Genomic DNA, 11,081 nt, shown 5'->3' on the forward strand with positions numbered 1-11,081 from the left:
AGAGAGCGCGCTTTTGTTGAAATGGTGTAAATCCGGTCAGTAGTTTTTGAGATATTAAAGGAAAAAAAGATATATATATCTGGACGATGCCTAACTCCCGAGAACGAGCTTGCATCTGATTGGCTGTTAACACTTCAAAGCAGGAAGTGTTCTTTGATTGGCTGCTAACACTTCAAACCAGGAAGTGTTAGCAGCCATCTTGTGCCTCGCATCAAAGGTCCCGGGGGCAGTTTAATATACCGGAGCTCTGTGCGAGATCCCCCTTTCACGCTGTGTCTCCCTACATCAGTAGGTAACGCACCCTTTTCCCCCATACATACAGCATACCTTCAACAACATTCTTGGGCCCGCAAGTCTCCTTCTGTGAACCACTTGTCGGCTCACAGCTCTTCAGGTGCGAGTTCTCGGGCCCGCAGTTGTATCTGTGATGCCAAGACTGGACATATACCATAGGTCTCGCACTGCGAGATATGCTCTTCACGCTCCCTCTCCCCACATCACTGTTCCGTAGCTATCCCTTTGGAAGGCGATGGCCCGCACCTTTCCCTACAATAGTCGGCCTGCAGGTGTTCCTCTGCGAGCTGGCCCTCTGCTATCCCTCTGCGAACTGAAGGGCCGCAGTTCTCCTTCTATGAGCCTGCCAGTCGGCTCGCAGTTCTTCATGAACGAGCCAGCCCGCCGGCTCATAAGTCTCTGAGAATGCAATGGAGGCAATGATCATGCAGGTCGGACACCCAACACTGCTCCGACATCCCTCAGCAGGAGCTCCTTGTCTGCCATACCCCCTCACCCCCACCCCACACAAACAAATGTGACAGTCACGTTAGGGAATCTGGAACATAAAAAATTGGTTAATGTTGTAAAATTATTAATAAGAAGATGCTTGTGAGGTTGGACAAATAAGAATCTTAGTCATGTATGGATTTGCATATAAAACATTTTATTAAAACAAAACAACAACACATAAAACTGTGTACAGCTATGTCGTGTCATCGCTGGACCATTTGTGAATCACAGCCAGCAAGACAAAAAGAAAGATAAGGTGGTGCGTCATGCGTCCAGCAAAAGGAGAAAGAGAAAGAGTGAGGGAGAGAGAGAGAAACAAAGAAAGAGTGAGAGAGAGAGGAAGACAAAGAAAGAGGGAAAGAGTGAGAAAGAGAAAGAGAGAAACAGTGTGAGAGAGGAAGAAAGAGAGAAAGAGTGAGAGAGAAAGAGTGAGAGAGAGGAAGAGAGAGAGAGAAAGAGTGAGAGAGAGAGAGGAAGAGAGGCAGAAAGATTGAGAGAGAGGAGAGAAAGAGTGAGCGAGAGGAAGACAGAAAGAGAGAAAGAGTGAGAGAGAGAAAGAGTATACAAGGAAAAGAGAGAGAGAGAAACAGCGTGAGAGGGAGGAAGAGAGAGAGAGAAAGAGTGAGATATGAGAGAGAGGAAGAGAGAGAAAGAAAGAATGAGAGAGAGGAAGAGACAGAGAAAGTGTGAGAGAGAGAAAGGAAGAGATGGAGAGGGAGTGTTGATACTGGAGAAACTTTTCGTACCTCACCTTTGTGCCATCGGTGTGTCTCCAACCACGTGCCAGGACATAGTGCACCCTCAAGTTTAGTCATCTGAAAGATAGTATAGAATTAGTAATGGCAGAGTACATATAACACACGCCTAATTCTCAGTTTCGCCAATGCGCACTCAGGCTGCTGCAGCCCATCCACTTCCACTGATCGGAGGTGTCTGTGCGCTCTTGTGCACCCAGGCTGCTGCACACTATCCACTCCCACCGCCCAGAGGTGACTGCCCGCTGCTGCGGAAAGAAGCCTCTCAGATCACCTTCCGCCACCGTCATGTGTGTAAGAGGGTCCACCACATGCTGAAGCAACTTTCTCAGACCGTTGTCAGGATGGCCACGCATCATCGCAGGTTCTACACACGTTCAGCTGTGGTGGTGTTGGGGGGGACGTCGATTCGTGAATCACAGCCTGTTAGATAAAAAGCAAGATAAGATTATGCGTCATGCGTCTATCAAAGGAGAGAGAGAGAGAGAGAAAGAAAGAGTGAGAGGAAGACAGAGAGAAAGAGAGAAACAGTGGGAGTGAGAGGAAAGAGAGAGAAAAAGAAAGAGTGAGAGGAAGACAGAGAGAAAGAGTGAGAGAGACGAAGAGAGAGAGAAAGAGTGAGAGAGAGGAAGAGAGAGAGAGTAAGAGTGAGAGAGGGGAAGAGAGAGAGAAAGAGTGAGAGAAAGAAAGAGAGAGAGAAAGAGTGAGAGTGAAGAAGAGAGAGAGAGGAAGAGTGAGAGAGAGGAAGACAGAGAAAGAGAGCAAGAGTGAGATACAAGGAAGAGAGAAAGAGAGAAACAGTGTAATAGAGGAAGAGAGAGAGAAACAGTGTGAGAGAGAGGAAGAGAGAGAGAAAGAGTGAGAGAGAGGAAGAGAGAGAAAGGAAGAATGAGAAAGAGAGAAAGAGTGTAAGAAAGAGAAAGGAAGAGTTAGAGAGTGAGAGAGAGAGAAAGAGTGTTAGTGACAGAGAGGAAGAGATGGAGAGGGAGAGTTGACACTGTGGAGAAAATCCTCACAGGTCACCTTTCTGCCACCGGTGTGTCTCCAACCACGTACTGGGATATAGGGTAGCCCTCAAGCGTAGTCATCTGAAACATAGTATGGAATCTTTAATGGATGAGTACATTCAACTATGCATGCCTAAATCGCTGTCCCGCCTTTGTGTATCCAGGCTAGTATACCCCATCCACTTCCATTGCCCAGAGGTGTCGACCCACTGCTGTACACCCAGGCTGCTGCACCCCATCCACTCCCACTGTCCATAGGTGTTTGCCCACTGCTGCGCACCCAGGCTGCTGCACCCCATCCACTCCCACGGCCCAGAGTTGTATGACAGCTGCTGTGCACCCAGGCTGCTGCACCCCAAGCACTCCCACTGCCCGGAGGTGACTGCCTGGCGCTGTGCACCCAGGCTGCTGCACCCCATCCACTCCCACTGCCCAGAGGTGACTACCCGCTGCTGCGCAAACAAGCCTCTCTGCTCACCTTCTGCCACCGGCGTGTGTCGAAGAGGGTCCACCACGTGCCGAAGTAACCTCCTCACCCATTGTGCACACGCGGCAAAGCCGAGCTCACAATTCAGGTTGAGTGTTGATTGCAGGATGGCCATGCATCATCGCAGGCCTGCTAGACAAAAAGCAAGATAAGATTGTGCATTATGCGTCCATCAAAGGAGAGAGAAAGAGGGATAGCGAGAGAAAGAGTGAGAGGACGACAGAGAGAAAAAGAAAGAAAGAGTGAGAGGAAGACAGAGAGAAAGAGTGAGAGAGACGAAAAAAGAGAGAAACAGTGAGAGAGAGGAAGGGAGAGAAAGAGAGAAACAGTGTGAGAGGAAGAGAGAGAGAAAGAGTGTGAAGGAGAGAAAGGAAGAGATGAAGAGGGACAGTGAGTGCCCATACTGTGGACAAAACCCTCACAGCTCACCTTTACGCCACCTCTGTGTCTCCAACCACGTGTCGGGACATAGTGGAGCCCTCAAGCTCCCACATCTGAAACATAGTACAGAATTAGTAATGGCAGAGTATATACGACTGCGTTCGCCTAAATTGCTGTGCCACCTTTGTGCATCCAGGCTGCTGCACCCCATCCACTCACGCCGCCCAGACGTATTTGCCCACCGCTGTGCACCCAGGCCTCACTGCTCACCTTTTCGCGGACAGGGCAACCTCCACATCATGCAGCCGCGCTCCGCAAGCCTACAAGTCTTATAGTTGGTGCTGCGTCTTGATTTTTCCATGGCAGAGGACATACTAGTGCACCTATCATCATCGCAGGTTGCACACCCGCTCAGTCCTTGCGGTGCCACTAACTCAGTGACCAGTGAGGCCATGTACGTGGCGGTAGGTCCCCCTGTTCGATGGCTCAGGCCTACATGAGGTGTCCGGACCACCGGGACGGGCCATCACAGTGCATGCGGTGGGAGCAAGTCTAAAATGGCATAGAGCACGTGCGCCCGGTCTTCTTTTATTGGTAGGGTCACGTGTCCTATGACGCCTGTGCTGGATGGGTGTGGTGTATACCAGCCGTGAGGGAGTTGCTGTGGAATACTGACAACTAGACCTGTGACTAGCAGATCACTACAATGAAAATCTGGGCCATGTAGCGTTCTTGTACTTCCCTGTAAGCGTAAGCAGAGTGGGCTGGCCTGGCGTATGCCAGTCCTGCGTGAGGCTGTGAAGAATGACTCCGGAGCTATGGGTGTGGCTCCATCGTGAGCTGTATGAGGAATCAACTGATGCGGCACTGTTGCCAGATTGGGCTAGATCACGCACAATTGAGCTATATTTTTCCCGGTTGTGCGGTAAAATTTTGGTTTGTGCTAGTTGCCAGATTATAAATATATATACTGCGCTCCAGCAAACTAGTATGTTAAAGCGCTTTATTAGACAAATATTTACTTGGCAGCCTGCTTCAACATCAATTCCAATGTATTCACCGCCTGCCTGACGATGTCCCTGCCCCTCCTTCCTTAAAGTAGCAATATTGGGCTACTATTATGGGCTACTTTTTGGTTGGCTTTGGGCTAGAGAATGCTAGAGAAAGATGGTGGATATGACACATCTGTGTGGATGTGAATATTTATTGCACATTCAGTGGAGTGTTGCAGCTGCATCAATACAGGGCCATGCAAAGTCCAAATTTCAGTTTTTGGGACATGGAGGGCAGCCAATTAGAGACAAGCTCGTTGTCGGAGTTAGGCTGCGCCAACATATGTACTTATACAATCACTCCGCCAATCCCCATGCACTTATAAATTCACTATACACTCTCCTTGCAGTACTTTAATCATCCAGTGTCTACGTACATACTTGTACAATGACCGAGACAGTTACATAACCAAAGTTTTCTCCCACTGTCAAAGTTAAGTTGGTTGCATACGCTGTCCAGAGCACTATGTAATGTGGTAGGGCCCAGGGGCAGCATGTTGCATACATAATGAGCACACAGACACAGCTAGATAGTGGAACTGGGTACGGGCACGTGCGCTCGACTCCTTTTTATTGCCAGGGTCCCATGTCCATTGATGTCTGTGCTGGATGCGTGTGGGGTGAGTGTAAGCCAGCCCTCCGGGAATGGTTGGTGCTGGAACAAGTACAACAGTAATCATTGGATCAGACACCGAGAGTCAATCATAAAGGGTCAATGATTTGTGCTGGACTAAGGTAGGGGCACCAGATGTGAAATAATACACAAAAGATTCTATTGTAAAGGGTCCATGACTTGTGGTACACTGAGGTAGAGGCAACAGATGTGAAATTATATACAAAATATTGTGTCATAAAGAGTCCATGAATTGTGCTGCATTGAGATAGGGGCATTAGAAGAATTCAGCGTGTGCGTAGCTAGTGATGATGCGTGGCCCGATGATGCGTGGCCTACTGGACTGCGGCATCAGCAATTGCGACTTGATCTGAATTGTGAGCCCTGCAGTCCGCAATGTAGATGGAAGGCAGTAGTCAGCACAGACATCAAGGAATGCTTTTTGTCACTTCCTCTTGACAAAATCCGAGGACATAGAGTACAATTCTGTCTACAACTAATAAATCATGTCTCAATGTAAATTGTGAGCCATGCCCACCGCAGTGTAGATAACAAAAGATGAAATAGGTATGGAATACATTGTCGAACTGTGTAGGTATCGGGGACGTTATAGTTAGTTGCCTACTGGACTCTGAAATTAATGAATCAAGACTGAATTCGAACTGTGAGCTCTGCTGGCCGCGGTGTAGACTGCCATTCAGTGTTCCTATGGACTTGCAAGATGAATTTGGTATCGGGGACGTTATAGTTAGTTGCCTACTGGACTCTGAAATTAATGAATCAAGACTGAACTCGAACTGTGAGCTCTGCTGGCCGCGGTGTAGACTGCCATTCAGTGTTCCTATGGACTTGCAAGATGAATTTGGTCATTGTACTAAAGCTATAATTGATATCAAAAAAGTTCTGGAAGCAAGGATACTAAAAGGATATTGTGTAGGTTTCAGGGACGTTGTAGTTAGTTGCCTACTGGACTCTGTAATTAATGAATCAAGACTCAATGTTAATTGTGAGCCGTGCTGACCACAGTGTAGGCCAGAGGCAGCAGTCAGCAAGGGCCCACAGCCACGTGGCGTTGAGTTGAGCTGCACAGTTAGTGGCATCAGAAGCATTCAGCATTCGGAGCCTGCGATGATCCGTGGTCCGGGTGGGCTGCACTGGTAGCAATGTCTTTTGTCTAATGAATTCTGCCTTAATAAGGCTACGTGGCGATGACTTGTGGTGCAGTGAGTTAGTGACACCTGAAGCAACCAGCGTGTGCGCACCCTGCGATGATGCGTGGTCCAGGCGGGCCGCACTGGTAGCAATGTCTTTTGTCTAATGAATTCTGCCTCAGTAAGGCCACGTGGCGGTGACTTGTGGTGCACTGAGTTAGAGGCACCTGAAGCACTCAGCGTGTGCGCACCCTGCGATGATGCGTGGTCCATGAGGGCCGCACTGGTAGCAATGTCTTGTGTCTAATGATTTCTGCCTTAATATGGCCACGTGGCATTGCCTTGTGGTGCACTGAGTTAGTGGTACCTCTGGCGTTCCGCATGTACGCAGCGTGTGATGATGCTTGGTCCGTATGGGCCACACTGCGAGCCATGTGTCTTGCCTACTGGACTGTGTCATCTGCAATCGCGACTCCATCTGAATTGTGAGCCCTGCTGTACGCAGTGTAGCTCGAAGGCAGTAGTGTGAACAGACGTAACTCTTCGGTGCTGTGCCGCTGTGTTCGCAGGGGGCCTGTGTTGAGGAGACACGCGGTAATGGTGGCAGCTACGTGGCAGGGTGAGTGCCGCCGCTCTTGCTGACGCATTGGCCTTCACACAAGTGAACCACGCCCAGAGCCCTGGCCTATTTATTCACACTTCTACGCTGGAGTGGCGTACGGTTGACCAGCCCACTGCGCTTCCGCTTACAGGGGACAGCAACACATGTACATGACCGAGATCTTCCCCACTGCCTGAGGTAACATGGTCCACTCCCGGCAGAGGGAGCACTGCAAGTCAGGGTAGCGCTCCCGGCATCTGCAAGGACGTGTTCGCCGACGCTGTGCAGAGGGCCCGACAGATTGCGGCTAAGATTGGGGGCAATATAGCACCCCCTCCTGTGAATAACAGCACTCCAGAGTTTGGTTTTGGGGGACAGAAGAGACAGCTGGTGGATGAGACCAGCCGGAGAGCAAGAAGCCGGCACCTCAGGGCGATTCAATGGGATCCCAGCTAGGACAGCAGAGTCATCCGCCCAGGTCTAAAGTGACCGAGGAGTACCGGGTGCCAGACGGCATGGTGTGACTGATCATAGGCAGAGGAGGTGAACAAATCAACAAAGTCCAGCAGGACTCAGGCTGCAAAGTATAGATTTCATCAGATGCAGACAGCGGGGGCATGCCAGAAAGAGTTGTGTCGCTGACAGGAACTCCAGATTCCGTTCAGAAGGCAAAGATGATGCTGGGTGAAATTGTATCCCGGGGTCATGGCAGGGGCCCACCTGGTCTGTTCCATGATAACTCCAATGGTCAAAATGGTACAGTGAAGGAAATAATGATTCCTGCCGGCAAAGCTGAACTCATCATCGGCAAAGGAGGAGAGACCATCAAGCAGCTTCAGGAACGAGCTGGAGTAAAAATGATTTTAATTCAAGAAGGTTCCCAGAGTCAGAATTTTGATAAACCCCTTCGAATTGTTAGCGATCCCTATAAAGTACAGCAAGCCTGTGAGATGGTAATGGAAATGCTGCGGGAGCGTGACCAAGGTGGCTTCGGTGACCAAAATGAGTACGGTTCAAGGGGAGGAGGCGGCGGTGGTGATGGAGGAATAGATGTCCCCGGTGTCTAGGCATTCAGTTGGTGTTGTTATTGGCCGGAGTGGTGAGATGATTAAGAAACTACAGAAAGATGCAGGAATGCAGATACAGTTCAAACAAGATGATGGCACTGGTCCAGTGAAGATAGCACACATAACAGGACCGCCAGAAAGGTGTGACCATGCCGCACGCATCATTAATGACCTTTTACAGAGCCTTCGGACTGGGCCACCTGGTCCCCCAGGTCCAGGGATGCCCTCTGGTGGTCAAGGTAGAGGACGAGGCCAAGGTAGCTGGGGGCCCCCTGGAGGGGAGATGACTTCCTCCATTCCTACACATAAGTGTGGCCTAGTCATTGGGAGAGGTGGAGAGAATGTTAAAGCTATAAATCAGCAAACCGTGGCATTTGTGGAGCTCTCGGGCAGCCCCCACCCAATGGTGACCCCAACTTTAAGCTTTTTATCATCCGAGGGGCACCCCAACAAATTGACCATGCTAAGCAGCTTATTGAGGAGAATATTGAGGAACCCCTCTGCCCTCTTAAACCTGGGCCTGGGGGACCAGGAGGTCCTGGACCAGCAGGTCCTATGGGCCCCTTTAACCCAGGTCCCTATAATCCAGGTCCGCCTGGGGCTCCTCCTCAGGCCTCACATGCTGCTGTAAGGCCGCCTAAGGGAGCAGCAATTGTTTACAACCCTGGGCCGCCACCACCACACCAATATCCTCCTCAACGATGGGGAAGCACATATCCACAATGGGGACAGCCTCCAGCTCCTCATCACCCAGGCAAACCTCCCGCACCAACGGATCCCAATGCAGCTTGGGCAGATTACTACACCCACTATTACCCACAGCCTCCAGCACCATTGCCAGGCCAGCCACCTGCTGTTGTGGCAGCACCAACAGCTCAGGGAGAACCCCCACATCAGTTGCCAACTGGACAATCTGATTACACCAAAGCTTGGGAAGAATACTACAAGAAAATAGGACTGCAGCAGAGGCAGCAAGCTCCGCAGCCCGCAGGCCAGCAGGACTACACAGAAACGTGGGAGGAAGACTATAAGAAACAAGCGGCGGCTCAAGCAGCAGTAGTGGCTCCAGCAGCAGCAGCACCGGCACCAGCAGCGGCGCCAGCAGGTGCTCAGCCAGACTTCAGTGCTGCGTGGGCAGACTGCTATCGCCAACAAGCGGACAAGCACCGGGTGCCCCTATTGCGCAGCTCCCTCCCACACAACAGGGACAACAGGTGAGGGAGATGAGAGTCCTTCTCCCGCCCACAGAGATGCGCTAATCCATGGCCAGATGTGGGTCCTGGGATTTCATGAGGAGCAGTAATATCCCATAGCAACATGGAAGGGGACAGAAGTGCGTGACTGGACCAAACTGAATGGAACTGCCCCCTGTAGATTAGGTATTAACAATAGTCTCTCCCCTCATCCCTGTGCCCCCTTAATCTTCACGACTTGAGGTGGGAGGTGTGTTTGCCCAACACTGATCTCTCTTCGTTCTCTCCTGCAGGCTCAGTGACTTGAATGCGACTCCCCCTCTGCGACAGTCATGAGGTTTTAGAGAGCACGGTCACTGCTGTAGAGAAGTCCTGGGATGAGATGGGCGCAGTCCGAAAAGGTGATATATAGAGATTTTTTTTGTTACATTTTAGGAACCCTGGTTGCTCCTTTGATGGCTAAAATCTGGAGCCCCCCTTCATGTTGAGTCAGTTGTAGAAGATAGACAGACCCCCACAAAACATCAAAAGTCAGCCCTTTTCTGAAACTTGGACAGTTTCAGGTTAACACTGTATTATTGTTTTGTTTTGTTTTTAAAATAAAATTTAAACAAACTCTGCTTTTAGTTGGAGTTGGAACATTCCTTGGACATGGTATCAGGAAAGAACAAATCCTTTTGATGCCCTTACCCCATCCCACAACCCACAACACCATCCCCCCATCCCACAACACCATTTTCCACCGTTTGGACTGGTCTGTCTTGTTTAAACGTCTGTTGAAGAGGAGAATATATATATATATATATATATATATATATATAGTATCAACAAGTGCCTGAAAGCTTTTAGGAATTCACTCACAGCTCGCCTTCCATCCGGAATAACTTTTAACACTCGCCTCCAAATTCCCGGTCTGAATTGCTTTAGCCAACGCGTTTCAAGTCACACAGACTCTTCTTCCTGGGCTGTTAGTTAAATGAGGTACAGACTCATTTTCCATCAGATTCAGCTCTTTTATTTGAATATGTGGCCCTCTAGTGGGCCCGGCGAACATTGTTCAAGCCACTTTGCATATTGGGAATCGTAGTCCTGGAAACAAGTTAAGTTTACCCTGAGTGGGTGTATCCCTCATTTAACATCTTTTAACATTTTTAAATCCTTTTAGTAAGGCCCTGTCACCTGGTGCAAGTGCTCTTTTCATTAGGCTTACTGTACTGCAGTCCACCGGGAACAGTTCCCGATCACAGCCTCCCATTTCATTTCCAAGGATGGTGCCCCTCTCAGGCGGCCGTGCAGAAAATTGTATCAACAAGTGCCCGAAAGCTTTTAGGAGGCCACTCACAGCTTGCCTTACATCTGGAATAACTTTTAACACTCGCCTCCAAACTTCCGGTCTGAATTGCTTTAGCCAACGCGTTTCAAGTCACACAGACTCTTCTTCCTGGGCTGTTAGTTAAATGAGGTACAGACTCGTTTTCCATCAGATTCAGCTCTTTTATTTGAATATGTGGCCCTTTAGTGGGCCCGGCTCATGTTGTTCAATGCCACTTTGCATATTGGGAATTGTAGTCCTGGAAACAAGTTAAGTTTACCCTGAGTGGGTGTATCCTTCATTTAACATCTTTTAACATTTTCAAATCCTTTTAGTAAGGCCCGGTCACCTGGTGCAAGTGCTCTTTTCATTAGGCTTACTGTACTGCAGTCCACCGGGAACAGTTCCCGATCACAGCCTCCCGTTTCATTTCCAAGGATGGTGCCCCTCCTCACGGCTCAGGCGGCCATGCAAACAATTGTATCAACAAGTGCCCGAAAGCTTTTAGGAGGTCACTCATAGCTCGCCTTCCATCCGGAATAACTTTTAACACTCGCCTCCAAACTCCCGGTCTGAATTGCTTTAGACAATGCGTTTCAAGTCACACAGACTACAGACCAGTGACAAGAGCAACACACCCACTCAGGGGAGATCGTATCTCGCCACAGGACTACAT

General features: G+C 49.6%; 1 pseudogene; it reads left to right on the top strand.

The window, feature by feature from the left end:
- LOC146857846 (far upstream element-binding protein 2 pseudogene) overlaps positions 1-9,159 on the top strand; it is a 58,400-nt pseudogene extending 49,241 nt beyond the window's left edge.
- The last annotated feature ends 1,922 nt before the right edge of the window (positions 9,160-11,081 follow it).

The sequence above is a fragment of the Triturus cristatus genome, chromosome 3_2 (assembly GCF_964204655.1).
Source record: "Triturus cristatus chromosome 3_2, aTriCri1.1, whole genome shotgun sequence".
Classification (NCBI taxonomy): domain Eukaryota; kingdom Metazoa; phylum Chordata; class Amphibia; order Caudata; family Salamandridae; genus Triturus; species Triturus cristatus.